General features: G+C 44.4%; 1 protein-coding gene across 3 annotated transcripts in view; it reads right to left on the bottom strand.

Annotated features, from left to right (window-relative positions):
* The window catches only part of FBXO11 (F-box protein 11), a 108,435-nt gene that overhangs the window by 86,232 nt on the left and 2,236 nt on the right, over positions 1–19,967 (bottom strand). The window contains exon 1 of one of the 3 annotated variants that reach the window (XM_069768649.1): positions 16,401–16,453. The exons of the other annotated variants lie outside the window; for them this stretch is intronic. The gene's annotated coding sequence lies outside the window, so the exon portion shown is untranslated. Of the gene's footprint in view, positions 1–16,400; positions 16,454–19,967 lie in introns of those variants that run through there. 3 annotated transcript variants of the gene reach the window in all.

Genomic DNA, 19,967 nt, shown 5'->3' on the forward strand with positions numbered 1-19,967 from the left:
CGCCAAAAACCACAATCTTTCTGTGCAGTGTAAAGGATCGCTTCACCTGCTGAACGAGTGTTTTGCTCTTTCTTTGCGTGATCAGCAGCCGGTTTACACTGCAAGATATTCACAAAATTAGCAGTTTTAAGAAAGGTTGTTTGCAGTAATTGCAGCTTTATTTGGTGTGGATGAATAGCAGTGGTAAAGATTGCAGATAATCTGGATAGCGTTAGAAAAAAAAAAAAAATATTAGATGTCTGTTTCATGGTTTGAAAATGTACCCCTATTATAGTATATTGGGCTGTTCATGTTTAAGGCTATGTGCCCACGTTGCAGAATGTTCGCAGAATTTTCCTGAACAAAAGCTGACTCCATTTGCAGGAAATCGGCTCGTGTTTTGTTTCGCGTTTTTTCCAGAGGGTTCCAACACTATTATATAGCGGCAAATCGGCAGATTTTCCACAAAATTAACTAACATGCTGCGTTTTTTTGCTGAAAAAAAAAAAACCGCAGCATGGGCACAAAAATTGCAGAATGCATTCAAAGAATGGGAAGCATCCCTTTCTTTGAATGCATTCTGAAATTTTTGTGCCCATGCTGCGTTTTTTTTTTTGTAAGTGTAATGTAAGTGTTTTTTAAGAGGGCAAACGCCACAAAAAAAAAACCTAAAAATCAAGTGCAGATTAAAATCATCCATACAAGTGTAGGGGGATGGGGGGGTGTCTGTGGAATTCATAGAGAGAACATGGATTCTGTGTGTACTGTACATTTTAACACTAATAACTAAAAATCAGTCTGAGGTTTTTTTTTCCGCGTATCCGCAGATGATCATAATGATAATTATTATAGCGCCATTTATTCCATGGCGCTTTACATGTGAGGAGGGGTATACATAACAGGTACAATAATCTTAAGCAATACAAGTCACAATGATACAGGAGGAAAGAGGACCCTGCCCACGAGGGCTCACAATATATAAAGATTTGTATTAGGTAATTTTTGATGAGCGACTGAGCAAAAATGGCAGCATTTATTAACCCCTTTACCCCCAAGGGTGGTTTGCACGTTAATGACCAGGCCAATTTTTACAATTCTGACCACTGTCCCTTTATGAGGTTATAACTCCGAAACGCTTCAACGGATCTTAGCGATTCTGAGGTTGTTTTCTTGTAACATATTGTACTTCATGATAGTGCTAAAATTTCTTCGATATAACTTGCGTTTATTTGTGAAAAAAACGGAAATTTGGCGAAAATTTTGAAAATTTTCGCAATTTTCACATTTTGAATTTTTATTCTGTTAAACCAGAGAGTTATGTGACACAATATAGTTAATAAATAACATTTCCCACATGTCTACTTTACATCAGCACAATTTTTGAAACAAACTTTTTTTTTTCAAGGAAGTTATAAGGGTTAAAATTTGACCAGCAATTTCTCATTTTTACAACCAAATTTACAAAACCAATTTTTTTAGGGACCACCTCACATTTGAAGTCATTTTGAAGGGTCTATATGGCTGAAAATACCCAAAAGTGACACCATTCTAAAAACTGCACCCCTCAAGCTGCTCAAAACCACATTCAAGAAGTTTATTAACCCTTCAGGTGATTCACAGCAGCAGAAGCAACATGGAAGGAAAAAATTAACATTTTACTTTTTAGTCACAAAAATGATCTTTCAGCAATAATCTTTTTAATTTCCCAAGGGTAAAAAGAGAAAATGGACCTCAAAAGTTGTTGTCCAATTTATCCTGAGTACGCTGATACCCCACATGTGAGGGGGAACCACTTTTTGGGCGCATGGCAGGGCTCAGAAGGAAAGGAGCGCCGTTTGACTTTTTCAAGCTAAATTTGGCTGGAATTGAGATCGGACGCCATGTCGCGTTTGGCGACCCCCTGATGTGCCTAAACAGTGGAAACCCCCCACAAGTGACCCTATTTTGGAAACTAGACCCCCTAAGGAACTTATCTAGATGTGTCATGAGCACTTTTATCCCCAAGTGCTTCACGAAAGTTTATAACGCCCGGGCGTGAAAAAAAAAAATCCTATTTTTTCCACAAACATGATCGTTTAGTCCCCAATTTTTTATTTTCTCAAGGGTAAAAGGAGAAATTGGACCCCAAAAGTTGTTGTCCAATTTGTCCTGAGTACGCTGATACCCCATATGTGGGGAGGAACTACTGTTTGGGCACACGTTGGGGCTCGAAAGGGAAGTAGTGACGTTTTGGAATGCAGACTTTGATGGAATGTTCTGCTGGCATCATGTTCCATTTGCAGAGCCCCTGATGTGACTAAACAGTAGAAACCCCCCACAAGTGACCCCATTTTGGAAACTGTACCCCCTAAGGAACTTATCTAGGTGTTTGGTGAGAAATTTGAACCCCCATGTGCTTCACTAAAGTTTATAATGCCCAGGCGTGAAAATAAAAAATCCTATTTTTTCCCACAAAAATGATATTTTAGTCCCCAATTTTTAATTTTCCCAAAGGTAACAGGAGAAATTGGACATCAAAAGTTGTTGTCCAAATTGTCCTGATTACGCTGGTACGCCATATGTGGGAAAAAACTGTTTAGGCACACGTTGGGGCTCGAAAGGGAAGTTGTGACGTTTTGGAATGCAGAAATTGTCTGCGGTCGTCATGTTCCGTTTGCAGAGCCCCTGATGTGCCTAAACAGTAAAAAAAAAAAACACAAGTGACATCATTTTGGAACCTAGACCCCCCCCAAGGAACTTATCTAGATGTGCCCCCTTTTTGGAACTAATGTACGCTTTCTTGTAAAGTAAATTAGTAGTGCATGGAGGTGTGGTACAATCTGAAGCAATCCTTCATACACAGGCCAGGTTTTTCGGGGCAGGTGTCGCATTGATAAATGGTGTCCTTGCGTATTCCCCTTTTGTAACACACTCGGCACCTTTTTTGCGGCTTACCTTTTCTGCCGGTTGGCGGGACCACCCCCGGAAAATGCTGGCCTGGTACGATACGAGCACCTTCAGTTCCGGAAGTACTGGGGCCCTCTCCTTCCGGAGTACCAAATATCAGGGCCTTAACCACTACCTCCTGGAACTGAAGGTACGACGTATCGGTGTGGCGTGCACATCGTAACAGCAGGAAAGCGTTGAGCATTGCCATTTGTACGATGTGGACGGCCAACTTTTTGTACCACACCTTGGCCTTTCTCAAAGCACTGTATGGTTGGAGGAGTTGATCAGAGAGATCAACCCCCCCATGCTTTTGTTGTAGCCCAGTACACAGTCCGGTTTGCAGACCTGTGTAGAGGTACCCCGTACAGTGCTGAGGGCTCTGCCATCACCATGTATGGTGGTCAAGAGAAGGACATCCCTCTTGTCCTTGTACTTGACCACCAGTAGGTGGTCGCTACATTGGGCCTTGCTCTCACCTTTTCTGAGCATCTGCCGAAGTAGCGTCTTTGGGAGGCCTCTCTGATTTTTGCGCACAGTACCGCAGGCTGCGGTACCTCGCGCAGAGAGGGATTTGTAGAGTGGGATGCTGGTATAAAAGTTATCAGTATAGAGGTGATAACCTTTATCCAGCAGTGGGTGCACCAAATCCCACACGATCTTCCCACTCACTCCCAGGACAGGAGGACACTCAGGGGGTTCAATCCTGCTGTCCTTCCCTTCATACACTCTAAACCTGTGGATGTACCCCGAGGCACTCTCACACAGCTTGTAGAGTTTGATTCCGTACCTGGCCCTTTTGTTGGGCAGGTATTGACGGAATCCGAGCCGCCCCTTAAAATGGACCAAGGACTCATCCACGCAGATGTCCCTTTTGGGCACGTACACTTCAGAAAACTTTTTGTTGAAGTGTTCGATGACCGGCCGAACTTTGAACAGACGGTCAAAGTTGGGGTCATCTCGTGCGGGACACTGTGCATTATCGGAATAATGCAGGAATTTATGGATGGCCTCAAAACGTCTCCGAACCATGGCCATTCGGAATACTGGAGTGTTATATAAAACATCTACACTCCAATATTGCCGCATTTCTGGCTTCTTCACGATCCCCATGTGGAGGACCAGGCCCCAAAACTGCATCATTTCAACTGCGTCTACAGGAGACCAGTTGGAAAATGATGTACCGGGGTTTTGCTCCAAAAATTGACGAGCATACAAATTAGTTTGCTCCACCATGAGGTTAATAAAATCCTCAGAGAAAAAGACTTTGAAAAAGTCTGTTTCTGTGAGGCCCGTGGTGTCAAACTTGATTCCTGATTCTGCCACAAAATCAGGAATCAGTGGCTCGTAATTTTCGGGGGGCGAGGTCCATGTGGGTTCCGCAGTGGGGAGCGCTGGTTCAGGAGTGGTGGGGGCTGCCTCATCTTCTGTCCTGGGGCGTCTGCGTGGTGGTTCCGCAGGACCCGAGGAGGAAGAGGAGGAGGAGGAGGAAGAGGATGAAGAATCAGAAAAGTGAAGAAAAGTGGGATCCTCTCCCTCGCTATCAGTGTCGGAGGCAAGGAAAGCATATGCCTCCTCCAATGAATAGCGCTGTTGGGACGAACGGGAAGAGCGGGACATTTTTGTGTGAATATGGTGATTGGGTGCACTTTATTGATAACTGTATGTGTATGTGTGGGGGGATAGTGATTTGTGCAAACTTATCTGAAAAGAAAATGCTAAAAGGAGAAGAAAAACCTGTAAAAAAAAAAAAGGCAGGCACAAACTCTGATAAGTGAACTGCGTCACTTATCAAACTTTGGCGGCTGCGGAATGTGTGTACGGAGTTGGCGCAACGGGGGTGAGGGAAAAAAAGCGAGCGCGAGCGTTGATCGGTGAACTACGTCACCAATCAACGTTCGGCGGCTGTTAAATGGGCGCACGGAAGGAGGTGCAAAGGGGGGTAAAAAGAGGGGGAAGGGAGATGGGGGTGGAAGTGGGGATTGGGCAGGGATCAGTGATCAAAACGTACGGTTGTAGTCAGGTGGCGCAAAAGGGGGGTGAAAAAAAAAAAAAGGAAAACGGCGGGCACAAACTCTGATAAGTGAACTGCGTCACTTATCAAACTTTGGCGGCTGCGGAATGTGTGTACGGAGTTGGCGCAACGGGGGCGAGGGAAAAAAAGCGAGCGCGAGCGTTGATCGGTGAACTGCGTCACCAATCAACGCTCGGCGGCTACTAAATGTGCGCACGGAGGCGGCACAAATGGGGGTGGAGGGGGTAAAAAGAGGGGGAAGGGGGGATTGGGGTGGATGAACGGGGATTGGGGTGGATGAACGGGGATTGGGCAGGGATCAGGGATAAAACTTACGTTTAGTTGTCTTCTTTCTTTAGCAGGGATTGTGGTGCTACAGGCTGCTGTGGCACCACAATACCCAGCACGGCAGGGAGATCCAGGCACAAAATCCAGCAGGGAGATCCAGCACTATGACCGCTCTGTAGGAATCCTCAGCTAGAATGAGGACCCTGCAGAGCGGTCATACACAGGTCAGGCAGGTGACACAGACAGGTCACAGAGCGGTCATGCTGCTGCTGTGACCTGTCATTGGTGGGATCGACCATAACATCGATCCCACCAATCAGAGCTTTCCTGGTGACCTGGCTGTGACCTGCCTAGGATCGGATCTGTTCGCGCCATCCTAGGCAGGTCACAGCCAGGTCACCTGCAGGGCACAGAGCGGTCACAGCGTGATCGCCGCTGCGCCCTGTGATTGGCGCGATCGACGATGACATCGATCGCGCCAATCGGCTCCTGCAGGCCCTGCTGGGCCTGCACTGTGTCCTATCCTAGGATCGGTGCTATTAGAGCACCGATCCACGCAGGTTCCGGCAGGGCACAGCGCGGTAATACCGCGCGGTGCCCTGCGATTGGCGCGATCGGCGATCGCGCCAATCCGGGGTGTTCTTGCCAGTGCCTGGCGTTGCCAGGCACCGGACCTAGGATCGAGTACATCGGTACTCGATCCTAGCCTGTGACCTCATTGTTTCAGCCGCTCCGATTGGCTGAAACAATGAGAATGGCTGTGACTGGCTGTTCAGAATTGAACAGCCAATCACAGCGATCGAGAGGGCGGGTGGGCGGCGACAATGCCCTGGATGCCGAGGCCATCTCCCCCCAGGTGAGATGGCGTCGGAATTTTAATGCGATCACCGCGACTTAAGTCGCGGTATCGCATTAAAGGGCAGGACGTACTATCCCGTCAAGGGTCAGATAGGCCCAGGGCACCTCGACGGGATAGTACGTCCAAGGTCACAGAGGGGTTAAAAAAAAAAAAAATTTGAATGAGGCCTCAAGGTGAATAAAAAAAAAATGGCTTCCGCGGGTATGTGGATGTATTAATTTTTTATTTTTTCATATTCTCTGGTTCTAGACTTCTATCTTGGTCTGCCTGTGTGAAGGTATACCGATTGACGGCGATATCATGCCACCCGCCAGTCCATTTTAGGCTATGTGCACACGTTGCGGATTAGGCTTAGGAATTTCTGGTGCGGATTCTGCCTTTCCTGGCAGAAAACGCACCTGCGTTTTTGTAGCGGTTTTCTTGCGGATTTGCTGCGGTTTTTACCCCTGCAGTTTTCTATAATGGAATGGGTACGAAAACGCTCCAGATTCACAAAAAAGTAGTGACATGCTACTTCTCTTAAACTGCAGCGTTTCTGCAGCGGATTTTCCGCAAAGTGTGCACAGCATTTTTTTTTTCTCATTGATTTACATTGTACTGTAAATCAATTGCGGATCTGCAGCGTTTCTGCACTGCAAAGAAACGCTGCGGATCCGCAGAGAATCCGCAACGTATGCACATACCCTAAACGCACCCCGAGATCTCACCCAGACACTGTCCTTTTCATAAATGAGAGAAAAAAAAAAAAAAAACTAATCCTCATCAGCATTTGGTCCACGTTTGTTTCTCGTATGCATTTTCATCCACAAGCATTTGAACATAGGGCATACGCCCATTATAGTCTATTGCTTGGTTTCCAGGATAGCCTTTAGTGTAGGAGAGGTGAGAATCAGCGGCGGTTTCTGATGCCTTAATAATGCCATCACCTGCGCAAAACTAAGGCAATCCTGAAAACATGACGTCTTGGGCACCGTGAGGACTGGAGTTTGGGATATACTTGTCTATAGGGCTGCTCACGTTTTTAATTTATTATTTTTTTGCTAATCAAGTATGGAGTAAATAAAAACCATTCTGATCGCAATTCACAAACCAAACTTGCCAATGTGAATATATAGGTCCATGAAAGACCTCAGACACCAGCACAGCAATGTCATCCCAGTAGAATCTGCGCACTGTCCGCTTTTTTCCTGCTTAAAGTGATACAAGAGGTCCGATAACACCATCAGCCTCCAGATATGGGGTTAATCGTGTTATGAAGGGGAAGGGGCCTGGTAGCGGTACCCAAAGTGTTGAACTTTATTTCTCCCAGGAACCACCGGCTTTCCGACATAGAGACAGGCAGGTGTGTATTCAGCTGTTAGTGCACCCCCGCACGGACTGACAGCCAGCTCTACACGGATGCAATGCTGAGCTGGAAATAAAAAGCTCTATACACAAAATGAGGAGCATGATACACGTATTATTAGCAGCAGTGAAACCGCATTAAACTCCATCAGAGAGAGCGAGATCGATAACAGATTAAGCATTCCAGGTCTGTACCGGATCCCAACACACTAGTCCATTATGTTTTATCATCAGATCTCAGCATTAACCCACGAGCTTCTACACACGGCCAACACACAAACCATTCAACACCTGCATCTGATACCTGGCTAAGAATAGAAGCAGGAGATGTAGATACCTGCCATTAACCGAGCGAATGCAGCAGACCCCACGAGATCAAACCAACATGTGACAAGTAGTAAATGTCTGGATCTTCCATACAGCCGCTCACGTTACAGCTCTCTGTATTGTTTAGGACGTGTTTGTTTCCAGTTGCCTTTGGTTAGAGGGCTGTACAACACAAATCATAATCTGTCCCCAGCTCCCTGTGGCTACTACTCCCATAGCAATGTGTGGATAGAAACAGTCACTAATATGGTACGATGCTAGGAGCTAATTGTGGTTAGGTCTATTAGTAATCAAACCGGGAATTTATAATTAAAATAAAATTGTTAAGCTGAAGCGTTCTTCTAATTATAGTATCCGTCATTCACCGAACAGATTAGGAATGTGGGATACAAGGCAGGTCAATGGAGCGGGGCCACGTAAAGCCTGCTGTGATCACTGGAGGCACGGCAGCCTCACCTTCCGCCACGTTTCTAGAATGTATACACAGCATTATACGTGTTATATTGACCTCCGTGACTGGCTGACACCTCAGTAAATACACCTAACACAACAGGATCCTCCAGCGGTCTGCCCAGGACTAACAATATGAGGCCATTAACACAAGGATACCATGTAATGAGGCCAACCAGGACAGACTCCAGCTGCAGGAGAGACCCCTTTATACAAGGGCAGATACAAGCTTTTGGATTACCAGTGCCACTTGTTGATAATCAAACGCATACATAAGAGCATGGCATTTTTTATATGTTGCCTAAATGGCACTGAAATCTTGTTTTACAATTATTTGGCAAGAAAGAGCAACTTTGCCCTAAACAATCCCATCCCTACAAGAACAGAGGGATTTTTAATTCTGCAGTGGGCTGCTTGATGCCCAAGGTACTGGACAAATCTGCAGTCTTATCCTAGGAGACTATCCACCTAAAACAAAGAGTGCAGCACAAGCCATCGCCATAGAACTTGCAAGCGCTGCTCTAAAGCAAGCCGATCGTCGAACATGGCCAGCTTCTGTGCCCTTGAGCTTCTCAGATTCGGCAAAACATTACAGGGTAGCAAGCTTCCATGCCGCTGGTCTGCACTGTCAATCATCTGGGGTGCACAGCCCCATGGCTGCGGTGGAGCAGTGCGCGCCAAAAGATAGGAGACAGGAATAATCCTTTAAGTTAATTGTCTGCAGCACATCTTGTCTGATTAATGTGGGAAAACAAAAAAAGGACTGGTTGGAAGATTTCCAAGGCTAAGGTTACACAACCGTATTTTCGGTCATCCGAAAAATAAATAAATCCAGTAAATTTCTCGACCGTCAGCCCATAAAAAAAATAAATAAATATAAAAATCGGACAGCACTTAGATGTCATCCGAGTGCAGTCCATTTTTTTCCATGGCACTCTGACTTGCACGGACAATTGGGATGGGATACAAGTATCAGATGCAAATGGTGCATGCTGCAATTTATTCCTCAGACCGATGAAAAAAAAATTACAAGAGAGAAAACCTGAAAGATTAGACCTAAAAACTATTTTTTCAGTGCATTGGCTACCTGTCTTCTCAGATTCTAGAAGCCAATGGTTATGATTATGCCGCTTTGGACACCAGCACAATTCTCAGCTCCCACCTCCTCAGCCATGCCCAGAATACTGATCCATGGTGTACCTTGTGATGCCAAGTATCTGGAGTGACCTGGACAAAGCAAACTGACCTGCCACCATGCTGAGGATCAATCACAAGTTAACCTCTCATACGCCTGGAGTGGAGGTAACGAGCACTAAAATCATCATAAAAAAAAACCTAACATGACAACACAAATTAATTATCCAAACGAGTTTACTTTTAGAAACGTGACAAAACAGAACAGTACGTTCGCCTGCAAGACTTGCGGATGTGTGAAGCGTCCCCATGTTTTGTGCTACTGCCCCCGGTTTGCTATGATTATCACAACTCTGCCTTATGCAAAACAGTTACTGGGTTGCTGCTGTCCTCAGCTGCCCTGACAATAACACACAAAGACGGGACGTGGTGCAATTCACAGCGGAGCACAAAGCACTTCTCCTATGTCTTTCCAACTGAATGTGCACCCAATATACAAAACCCAAAGCTAAGATTTCACTTTCATTTTTGAGGAAATGGAAGAAAAAAAAAAAAAAAAATCAATGAACGGAAGATACTGAATGAACTCTTTTTTTTACTTTAACGATGGTAACCAGGGTAAACATCGGGTTACTAAGCGCGGCCCTACGCTTAGTTACCCGATGTTTACCCTGGTTACCGGGGACCTCGGGATAGTTGGTCGCTGGAGAGCTGTCTGTGTGACAGCTCTCCAGCGACCAAACAGCGACGCTGCAGCGATCCGGATCGTTGTCGGTATCGCTGCAGCGTCGCTTAGTGTGACGGTACCTTTACACCAGATTACAACACTATTCAGGCAAATAACAGCCTATGAGGATTCTGTGGGCAACAAAGTAGATGAAGCATTTTAAGGGTAACCTTTCAACCTGCCAAAACCATGGGCATGAATCAGAGTCAGGCTGCAGGTTTCCAGGCTTGTTCGTTTTTCTCACAAATGTCAGTTTGTGTCAGAAAAGATCAAGTGAGAGACTGGTCTCTAATAACTACATTTAGGCTGTGTGCACACGTTCAGGATTTTTTCGCGGTTTTTCGCTATAAAAACGTGAAAAAAACGCATACATTAAGCATCCTATTATTAGAATGCAATCTGCAGTCTTTGTGCACATGTTGCGTTTTGTCCCGCGGCGGAATCGCATTCCGGAAAAAAACGCAGCATGTTCATTCCTTGTGCGGAATCGCGGGGATTCCGCACACATAGGAATGCATCGATCCGCTTACTTTCCGCATGTGGCTATGCCCACCATGCGGGAAGTAAGCGGATCATGTGCAGTTGGTACCCGGGGTGGAGGAGAGGAGACTCTCCTCCATGCCCTGGAAACCATATACCTGTAAAAAAAAAAAAAAAAAAAAATCGTGATATTCTCACCTTCCGTTGGCCCCAGCAGCCTTCCCGCTCCTTGTGATGCTCCCGTTCCCAGGGATGCGTTGCGGCAATGACGTACAGTCTCGCATGATGGTACGTCATCTCGGGTCATTGCCGCGAGGCATTACTGGGAACGCGAGCATCACGAAGAGCGGGAAGGCTGCCGGGGCAGACGGAAGGTGAGAAGATCACGATTTTTTTTTTTTATTATTTTTTTTGTATTAATTATTTTTAACACTAGATCTTTTACTATTGATGCTGCATAGGCAGCATCAATAGTAAAAAGTTGGTCACACTTGTCAAACACTATGCTTGTAAAACGCTAGTGTTTAGTGGGAAAACGCATGCCAATTCCGCATGCGTTTTACCCGCTGCACAGTTGCGGAATTGCCGCGGAAATTTCAGAGGCAATTCCGGATGTGTGCACATAGCCTTTCTCTGATCAGCTGTAGAAAAATGTATACATGGCCTGCAATCGTACAGCCAAGCCGATTCATGCTGCCCCGAAACAGCTGACCAGTTACCTTTCGTGGGGGTGGCAGGTGGATTCCAAGCATAGTAGGGATCAATAGATTGGTGGGGGTGCTGGGAGGTGAACTCGCCATTCAGATGTGGGACCTGCTACCACTGAACCAAGATGCACAGTACAGCTTCATTCAATGTGTAGCAGTCGCTGCCAAATGCTGCAGAACAGATCCTGTGTAGCTTAGTTTTACAAAACATGCCCATGTCAGATTCAGGCAAACCAATTTTTTTTATAGCTTTCCACTAAATTGCAATGACTCAGAAGACAAACTGTCCATAGACCATTTCAGAACATGTGCGTGTCCTAGAGGTCCCGCTCAAGAGCTCCGATTGTACAAACCTAAGATCGTCGGCCGATTAGACATTATATAGGACAACACCTTTCAAAATGTCCTACACTTATGGCTGCTATGCAAAACAAACACACAGAATACTATTGGCCCTGTAGTCAAAATGATATGTCTCCTGTGCTCACTGTGGATATATGCTTGGTTTAGTAAACCAGTACACGGGAAGTACAAACCCCTCTACACAATGAAGATGGTGGAACTAGTCGTCAATCTAAGGCCTTGTTTACAACCAGTTTTCACATAGGAGTTCTAGGATAGAACATGTACTGATTATGTTCACTAGCCTCTGAGGCTGACATGTCCATGTTTTATTTATGGAGTCCAAAGATTTATAGTGGCCTTCCGACTCCATACTGATTGGGCAGTGTATGTTCTGCATGGAGACTGACCGCTGCCAGGGGGGTCTTCAGCTCTGCAAACAGAACACGAGCACTTGGCTCAGGAAAAAGCTGCCGAGTGTTCGTTTGGCCATTGAGATGTTCGATCGCTTACTGACTACAGGATTATGCTACAAAAGGATTGTTTGCAGTCTGTTCACATGGAGACACATTAGTCTACATAGAAGACGTAGACGCAAAATGGCAGGATGTTTTTATTAAAAACCATTATGGAACATCAACTGTTTAATACATGAGGATACTAATGCCTGGAGGTCAAGCAAAGCCTCCCACCATAAATCTGGACATTAGAAACTAGTGTGCCCCTACACCTGGAAGGACGGTTTTGTAATTTTAAAGGTAGGTAGAAAATAGGATAATCCCCTGAATTAGGGTTTGTTAACACCTTAATAAGGCAATCCAGCCAAAAACGGTGGCAATTCCCTGTGCACTGAAGGAACACATGGCCTGCTCCAGTTACAGGAGGTGACTACTGTGGATGTTGGCTCCTCGTCCTACTAACTAGCCAGTCCTGAGTCACAGGTATTTCCTGCCTTATTAACATAGCACCTTCCTAAGGTCATTATATTGGCATCAATAACCTGCATTTACCCATGAACAATTTCGATAGGAAACACTGTCAGGAGCAGACGTGTAGGATGACGCAAAGAGTCACCAGGTCACATGGCATTAGCTTTCATACAAAACATTTTGGCTGGTAAACACAATGCAAATGATGGGATATTAGTCACCTAAAGAGACAGGGTGGGAATCTTATGATAATCTGAGGCTTCAATACAGATTAGAGAGACAGAATTAGGATCCATGTGGCATCGGAGCTCTTGTCACAACTCAATGGCCATTTCTTCTCTGGGGCCCAGTGTCTCTACGTTTTTTGAGAACAGATAAAAAAATTTTTACCAAGGTTTCATTTTGAATAAAATAATCTCTATGGAGGAGATATAACCCAGCAGGCAATATGCTCCTATCCAGCTCACAAACATTTACTCCCTGAATTACATTTTTCAATCCAAAAAGTCAATAAGGTGTTTTTGGATGAGTACAAAAAAAAAAAAAAAAATACAAACCACCACACAACCCAGACACTTATTCACATTGAACACATTGGTTTTTTTTTATTTATTTTTTTTTTTTTTTTTTGGGGGGGGGGGGGTCTCGTCTCCAATAAATTCTTACAGTCTGGAGTGCAGCTCTTTTTTTTGGCCAACGACTGCCCTCGTCAGCAGATCCCATACAGGCTCTATGGAGATGCACTGAATTTGATGTTAACTATAGTTATACCATCTCATCATGTGGGACAGATAAAAATAAATAAATGTCTTTTTTGCAAAAAAAGGGAAAAAAGCAAAAAAGTAACATTTTCCCGGAAGGAAACAGCTACTCCATGTCTCCTCTGAGTCCCTGCACTATTGTGTTGTCTGGTTTACAAAGTTTATTTTTGAATACCCTCAAGCACCTAAAGAAATGCAGAGTTTATAATGGGCCATCCATGATGCAGATCCATTATTAAATCACAGCCCAGCAATTTCAGTAAGAACTATGTAATGTAGCATTTTCCCCTGAGGTTTTGCGGCAGGTAACTATACACTTTTAACCATATTCATTAATGTGCTTATGCCACAATTCTGGTGTGAAACTTGCGATTTTCTTCTGCTACTCTGAGGTTCAGCAAAAAAATTTGAGACGCAGCGTTTTCATGCAAGTAGCGGCCAGCTTCATCTGAATAGGCAAACAAGGGCACGACTAAGGGCACTCATCTAAAGCATAAAGTTACAAACTGGTGGCACAATTACACCAGGAATGTACTGGAGTCCTTAACTGCACGCAAAGAAACGCACCTACATACACTAAGGCTATGTGCACACGTTGCGGAAAGGGGTGCAGATTTACCACGGTTTTTCCATGGTTTTTGTGCGAATTTCACACCTATTCTGGAGCAGGTGTAAGCCGCTGAGGAATCCGCACAAAGAATTGACATGCTGCGGAATAAACAACGCATCGTTGCCGTGTTTTTTTTTCTGCAGCATGTGCACTGCAGATTTTGTTTTCCATAGGTTTACATGGTACTGAAAACTCAGGGAAAACTGCTGCAAATCCGCAGTGTCCAATCCGCTGCGGATCCGCAACGTGTGCACATAGCCTAAGTCTACATTTGCACTGGTGTCGAGTTCCATTTTAGTAAATACTGCAACAAACCGATCCGTTCCATGATGGAAAAACGGTGCTCGATGGATCCTTCATTTCTTTGTATTTTGTCTGGGTAGAAATCTTAGTGGGAAAAGATCTCTGCGTTCTTTCTTCATGTAAAAATAGTGACTTGCTACAATGCAAGTGTGAACTTAAATCAATAAAAACAAAAAATGCAGGACTATCACCAAATTATTCAACACCCATATCCTAGATTTACTTTGTATGGCAGTCAGTGTCACGCGTGTCTATATCAGAAACATGTGGCTCCTACAATGCAAAAGTATTGTGTGTTTTGGTTGCTCCTAAGGCCAAATCCACACAGCAGAGACATTCTAAAATAAAACAAGCAGTGATACTTACATAATGATGCTGCGGAGAATTTTACGCTTTATATGAAAAGGGTAAAAGCGGGAGGAAATCTCCAAGATTTCCCATAATATCGAGCATGTTCCACTATATTGCTTGTTATGGCTTTGGGAACGTTATGTTTTACACTGCCAGGAGTCCTCTTGATGCACACTAGCAGAGGAGTCCTGCGTATTCATGAGCTGCACCCTTCTGCCCGTCAGACTATTGACACAATTTTGTCCAGTAGTTTGGCCTCACCGTTTGCAGTGCTGAGCAGCTCTCAGCGTGGGTGGGATGGACATGACTGACAAGTCTACTCTCTGGCCACAACACACGTCACATTCCCGCTAGATGACTATCCACAGAATTGCAGGGCCCCTTTCATACAGTTTTTTGCCATCAGTCACTATCCGTTGAATCATGAAAAAAAAATAACGGATCTGGCGACTGTTGCCACCGGATCAGTTTTTTTTTCTCATAGACTTGTATTAGAGATGGATTGCGACGGATGGCCTCACATTTCATCCGTTGTTCGCCGGATCCCTTAAAAATTGGACAATTTTTTGTGTACGTTAAACAAAAAAAAACAAAAAACGGACAGCGATGGATCTGTCGCTTACTAGAATGGAAGCCTATGTCGCCGGTTCCATCAAATGACGGAATCCGGTGACTGATTCCGCTTTTTTTTTTTTTTTTTTAAACTGACCATGCTTTGATCCAATTAGCCAGATCCGCTAGCCCAAAAATTGGATCCGTCGCATCAGTTTTTCCACAATCTGCAACCGGTCCGTTGAGCAAACAGATTGTGACTGACGGCAGAACACCTGGTGTGAAAGGGGCCTAAAGCTGCTTTCACACCAGTTTTTTGCCATCAGTCAATCTGTCAATTGTTGGGTTATAAAAAGAAAAAAAACCCACACGGATCTGTCGCAGATTGTGAAAAATGGATGTGTTGGATGCGTTTTCATCAACAGATCCAGCTACTGTACTTGGATTAAAAAAAAAAAAAAAAAAAAAACACAACAGAATCCGTCAGCGGATTCCGTCATTTGACGGTTCCGGCGCCATAGGGCTCCATTCTTGTAAACAACAAATCTGTCGCTGTAAGTTTTTGCGACGGACACAAAAAAATGTTACTATGTCAGTTTTCTCCGGCCGGAGAACGGATTTTTGACGGATCCGGGGAAACCCGGATGATATGTGAGGCCATCCGTCACAATCCGTTGCCAATACAAGTCTATGAGAGAGAAAAAAAAAAAAAAAAAACATGGATACGGCAGCAACTTTTGCCGGATCCTTTTTTGTTTTCAAAAAAATTTGCCAGATTGTGACCGACGGCAAAAAACTGATGTGTGAAAGCAGCCTAAGACATGTCCAGTCACACGCCATTATCTGCAGGTGTGTATTTGATAACAGTCCGGGCTGTAGACTATGAGCTGTATTCTCACACAGAAGTGGCAATGTTCAGTGCACACACTCTGCCCATGGACGTCCCTTACACACCAAACTACATTGCTTGTTGATACCAAGCTCCCCTCCAAAATAAAAAAATAATAAATTTCATCACCGAAATATGTAGGCACTATACAAAGTATTAATATTAGCCACTAGATAGCCATTCTGGGGCAGTTTATTTCTAAACTCCAAATTATTTTTAACCCTGCTATTCCACTTGGAAATGTATAAAATTGACAACAGGGTACTACCATCAAGCTTGTCAAAGGGGTGTGTCACTGACAAGATTGGACAGAGTGCATATTGACACTTCATTTTTCCCGTACAAAAGTTTTTTTTTTTTTAATAACTTGATAAGACATTTACGGTAAATCACCTATGTAACGATGTGCAAGTGCATTAACATACTTACTAATCGTCGTCTTCAACAGTTTCCAGCGCAGCTCTGCTCCTCTTCTGGCCCACGTGACCTGCAAACAGACTAATCAGATCACATGGGGGTTTTGTCTGCGAACGCTTTCTCAATGTAAGTCTATAAAGCCTCATCCTTAGCCGCTATAGGTTTACATTGAAGGAAGCAGCTTTGTCAGGCACAATGGTCCATGTGTGAGGCGGCAAAGAAGAGGAGCGGTCACGTGGGAATGGAACTATGCTGGAAACTCGAGGAGATGGCGATAAGTATTTCAATACACTCATTACATTACTACAGTTCATGAAATAAAAAAAAGTTTGATGGGACATCTTAAAAGGTGGAATAATAGGAACAGCACTCACTGAGCAGTCAGAAGAAAAAGGCTCCAAAATTTTTCTTCCATGCACATCACAAGTATGTTGTAATAACAGACACGAGAAGAGGACAGACCGTCTTTAAAGCTCCCTTATATAAATATCAAACGGTATGCTCAAGTCATGACGTGAGGAGATCTATTTTTTTTAATCCTATTTTGAATGTAAAAAATGCAGTGCAACAAAAATAAAAAAAGTTCACAAAAGGTTAAACCATGAACAAAATATAAAGACGCCAATCACAGTATGCCTAAAATAAAGAATTACCCTGTCTACATCACAGAAGATTTCCATCCATACAACGTGTTCCCCAAATGCACCATTTAACTGGGGGCCATTGTTCCCTTGACACATGACTCTGCCTGAGGTGGATTTCTGTACTTGGTATATGCTAATCATCGACTTGACGCTTCTTGTGATGGTTACACAGGAGCAGAAGTGACCCTGCAACGATCAGAAACCTCTTACCGAGAGGCACAGTGCCAAGATCATAATCATTAGGACTACTAAGGGATCACAAAGCAAATTTTGGCAAAAGCTTCCTGCAGACAAAGACTTGGCACCGATGAGGCGCAAGTTCCTATAGGATTTATACAGAACGTTCACCTGTCATACAAGCCAAAAAAAATCCCAAGAAAATGGTTCTGATAGTCTGAGAATCCAAGCATGAGCGTTTGTTCCAGATTATGAGTCCAATGAATGAGCACAATGCTGGTTCCCCCAGTTAATGGATTGTTTATGGTGGAAAAAAAAAAAAAATATATATATATATATAACACATAAAATATACATTTCACTATTGTCAGGAAACCGCAACATGCTGCCGATAAAACTGATTGATCTACCACAAGTCAGAAAGGTCCTAAAAGGGATCCAGTCACTATTGGTCTTATAAATAAACATCTTAGAGAATGAAAAAGAAAAAAAAAAGTAGAGTATGCAAATATTCTCATTTGGCACTTATACCATGGGCTTGAAGTTTCTGCTGGAAAAATCCAACTTGACAGCTCTGACTTTTTTCAGACAGCCTGCTGGCAGCCACCGTATGTGGTCCTCTGTACATATTTACGCCATCAAAAATAGCCCATTTTGGATGCCTTTTGATTTTGTCTATGGGCTTAAAGAATAATGGTCACCAGCATCTATTCATTTTGCTCTTATTTTACTACCATTGCATGCAGTTTCTTCTGATTTTACATTCATTTGATTCCAGGGATATGGACCAACATGTTTAGTGGTGAATTTTATGGGGAGTCGCTAACAGAATGCTCTACATGTCTTTGGACTTCTTTGCAAATTACCTCGCGAGTCAAACCACTTGGAAAAGACCAGAAAAATTAGCACTGAATAGAATGGCCCATAACTGTAGATTAGGATGCAAAAGAAAAAAAAAATATCAAGGGAGAAGAGGAACTAAAAACCATACCAAAAATGGATACTTAGGCATGTAACTCGAAGCAAGGATCACCGAGCTCCGACTAGTCTACTTTGGACATATACGAAGAGAGCAATCACTGGGGAAGGATATCATGGTCGGAAAAATAGAAGGAAAAAGTCGAAGGGGAAGACCAGCAACCCGATGGCTTCAAACTATGGAAAAGACACTGGTGGACCTATCTAGACTTTAACAAGGGCGATCATCAAGTCGCCATGGCTCGAGATTGAATTATTATTATTTATTATTATAGCGCCATTTATTCCATGGCGCTTTACATGTGAGGAGGGATATACAAAATAAAAACAGGTACAATAATCTTGAACAATACAAGTCACAACTGGTACAGGACGAGAGAGGACCCTGCCCGCGAGGTCTCAATCTACAAGGGATGGGTGAGAATACAGTAGGCGAGGATAGAGCTGGTCGTGCAGCAGTTTGGTCAATCAGTGGTTACTGCAGGTTGTAGGCTTGTCGGAAGAGGTGGGTCTTCAGGTTCTTTTTGAAGTTTTCGATGGAAGGCGAGAGTGATGTGTTGTGGTAGAGGGTTCCAGAGTAGGGGTGATGCGCGAGAAATCTTGTATGCGATTGTGGGAAGAGGAGATAAGAGGGGAGTAGAGAAGGAGATCTTGTGAGGATCGGAGGTTGCGTGCAGGAAAGTACCGGGAGACGAGGTCACAGATGTATGGAGGACACAGGTTGTGGATGGCTTTGTACGTCATGGTTAGGCTTTTGTACTGGAGCCTCTGGGTAATGGGGAGCCAGTGAAGGGATTGACAGAGGGGAGAGGCCGGGGAATAGCGGGGGGACAGGTGGATTTGTCGGGCAGCTGAGTTTAGAATAGGTTGGAGGGGTGCGAGAGTGTTCGAGGGGAGGCCACAGAGCAGGAGGTTACAGTAGTCGAGGCGGGAGATGAGGCATGGACTAGGGTTTTTGAAGATTCTTCGTTTAGGAATGTACGGATCCGTGAAATATTTTTGAGTTGAAGGCGGCAGGAAGTGGAAAGGGTTGGATATGCGGTTTGAAGGACAGCGAGCTTGTGGGACTGGGGAGAGTGGGCAGCCATTTACTGTAACGGATAGGTTTGTTGGGGGGGTCGCGTGAGATGGGGGAAAGATGATGAATTCTGTTTTGTCCATGTTAAGTTTTAGCAATCTAGCGGAGAAGAAGGATGAAATAGCGGACAAACATTGAGGGATTCTGGTTAGTAGGGTGGTGATATCTGGTCCAGAGATGGTCCAGTGCTGTGTGTCATCAGCATAGAGATGATACTGAAAACCATGAGATTCTATGAGCTGTCCCAGGCCAAAAGTGTAAATGGAGAAGAGCAGGGGCCTTAGGACTGAACCTTGCGGGACTCCGACAGATAGGGGGCGATGTGAGGAGGTGGTGTGTGAATGGGAGACGCTGAATCTTCAGTCACTTAGGTATGACGAGATCCAGGATAGGGACAAGTCTGTGATGCCAAGGGATGAGAGGATCTGTAGTAATAGGGAATGGACCACTGTGTCAAAGGCAGAGGAGGATAGAGTAGTGTCGCTTGCTCTTGGCGGTTAAAGGGAACCTGTCACCCCGAAAATTGCGGGTGAGGTAAGCCCACCGGCATCAGGGGCTTATCTACATTATTACAGAATGCTGTAGATAAGCCCCCGATGTTACCTGAAAGAGGAGAAAAAGACGTTATATTATACTCACCCAGGGGCGGTCCCGCTGCTGGTCAGGTCGGATGGGTGTCTCTGGTCCGCTCTGGCGCCTCCC

This window comes from Ranitomeya imitator, chromosome 5, assembly GCF_032444005.1.
Source record: "Ranitomeya imitator isolate aRanImi1 chromosome 5, aRanImi1.pri, whole genome shotgun sequence".
Lineage (NCBI taxonomy): Eukaryota > Metazoa > Chordata > Amphibia > Anura > Dendrobatidae > Ranitomeya > Ranitomeya imitator.